Genomic DNA, 2,354 nt, shown 5'->3' on the forward strand with positions numbered 1-2,354 from the left:
ACAAACAGAAACCCAACTACCAAACATAACAACATAAAGCAATAGCCACTAACCAAACTATAAATATGACACAGTCAGGAAAATGACTTAAAATTCGTCTGAGATAAACAATACCGTCCGAACTTCATCTGGGCCGATCTCTTCAGGCGATGAAGACAACAGCTCCGCTCTGACGCGCTCCCAATTAACGCTGACCAGTGTGGCGCGCTCAGCGCCCCTCACTGCGCATGCGCTCAGGCTGTGACCCTTGGTTCCCTTGCTGTGACCCTGGTATTGCTGGATTATTACCTCCATTTCCCCTGCGCAAACTGACTATTTATCAACCCTCTTTCCCAATAAAACACAAATTTCTGGCATAAAGAATAATAACTAACGCTGTATGCTTGTGCAGATTGTGGATTGAGAACAAAATTCCCATCTTTTCCTTTATTTAATAAGACGTCTACTGTAGCTTTAGGAAGGCTTAAGTACTGCGGAAAACATGTACTACAGGTCAGAAAGCTCCCGTTTGGCTTTGATGATATTTTGAGAGTTCCGTCCGAGTGTGCCTTTTTTTAAGACCCTAACAGGTAATGTTGTGTTCATCCAACAGTTATTGTACACATCAGTGGATTAGGAGAGATTAGGAGAATCAACAGATCATAGTACACTGACGCTGGGGTGTCATATCCCTCTATGGACACAAGGGGGCGCTGAAGTCCACGACATATGTCAACCTTGGGCATTTCGTTACAGGCCCCGATTTACACACTGCAGGTTCTGGGTCTGCGCAAGTATTTATGGACCGGAACAGTAAGACAACGACTGCATGTCATACGCACGACTCTGTTTTAAGTCGGGCAGTACTTTTGTAAAACGACCCTTCTTGCTAATGTGAACATTGCTCGTTGAGCAGAGCTTGGAAGTAGTCAAGTTTCGGTTCAGCGAAATCTTGTTCCGAATAATCTTCAAAATCATGGTCTCAAAAAGCAGCAGTACCTTTGTCATACTGTATCCTTTTGTTTTTATTACATTTGAATCAGTTCTCACGGAGGATTTATTATTACTAGTGCATTTAACGTGACGGTTACGTCATTTTGCGTAAGTGACTTTAACCCAACTAATATTAGTAGCTTTCCAAATATGAGACATAATTCTAATGCACTGTGGGGATTCTCCATCCAGTCCTGTCATGGGATTATTAAAATCATTTTTTCAGGTTGTTGATTACATGTGCAGGTGTAAGAAAGTGATCTGTACACAGGCGAGATCACCATATATCCCGTAGACCAGGGGCCGGCAACGCAAACTGTTGAAAGAGCCATATTGGACCAAGAAAACAATAACAAATCCGTCTGGAGCCGCAAAAACTGAAATGCCTTATAATGAAGGCAACACATGCTGTAAGTGTCTATATTAGCTTTATTAGCCTACTATCAAAATGATAATTAGGCTACAAATACATAACGAGCATCCTGGAGCGAATGACGCACCACGTGACCACTCTGCTGTACGGTGGTGCTTTAAGTTTAACTTCCATTATAATGAGATGTGGAAATTAAATATTTATTATACAAATTTTTACAGCATTGGAAAACTTTAAGAATGTTTGTCATGTTTTTCCTCCTACAGAAATTATATTAAAACAAAAAAATATATTCACACATCTTTTCCCTATATTTGCTAAAGCTCCAGAGAGCCACTAGGGCGGCGCTAAAGAGCCGCATGCGGCTCTCGAGCCGCGGGTTGCCGACCCCTGCCGTAGACCTTCCAGTTGTGGGCGACACAGATCTCACATTGGCATCTGAACAGTACCTCTCTTCTCTGGAGCAAATACCTCATAAAACTAAAGAATTCCAATCTTCCACGACCAATAAGGTAACACCTATTACTGCTTTTTATGACCAGTTTGCATCCTCAGTCACAAGAATGTTCCTCTTGATTGTGGGGTTAAAAAAACCAACTAGTCTGTCCTTTTTTTCCTCAGACAACCATAACAGTAAACAATGTAACGCGCTTGCAGCTGTTTGAAGATGGTGGAGCTGACTGCACACTGTTGGCGCTTCACCCCTCCGGTGACCCAACACAAGGTCCGGAACCAGACTTGTGATCCCCATCAGACGTGAAAGACAAGCAGTAAAGTGTCGTGTTTTACAACTCAGTCTTGGCTGTATACCTGCATGACGAGTGGTGGCCAGTGGATGATGTATTACGAACCACAGTCGAATCCAGACGTGGTTTGTTATCGGTAACAGAGCGTCTTTACGTCAGTGATTAACAAATTATGCTTCTTATTGTTTAGTAAATTAACTGGCCTGAAATGTGGAGGGGTAAAAGTACAATAGAGGAGCCTGGAGTTAAAGTACACTGCAACG

The 2,354-nt window shown here is 42.5% G+C and overlaps 1 long non-coding RNA gene across 2 annotated transcripts; it reads left to right on the forward strand.

Annotated features, from left to right (window-relative positions):
* Positions 1-692: 692 nt before the first annotated feature.
* LOC115248172 (uncharacterized) lies at positions 693-2,094 on the forward strand. Of its 2 annotated transcripts, none has more exons than XR_003887151.1 (4): positions 693-792; positions 1,244-1,382; positions 1,669-1,857; positions 1,967-2,094. It is a non-coding gene; the product is annotated as an uncharacterized lncRNA (long non-coding RNA). The 2 variants fall into 2 exon arrangements; XR_003887152.1 differs by lacking the exon at positions 693-792 and adding an exon at positions 998-1,080.
* The last annotated feature ends 260 nt before the right edge of the window (positions 2,095-2,354 follow it).

The sequence above is a fragment of the Takifugu rubripes genome, unplaced genomic scaffold (assembly GCF_901000725.2).
Source record: "Takifugu rubripes unplaced genomic scaffold, fTakRub1.2, whole genome shotgun sequence".
Lineage (NCBI taxonomy): Eukaryota > Metazoa > Chordata > Actinopteri > Tetraodontiformes > Tetraodontidae > Takifugu > Takifugu rubripes.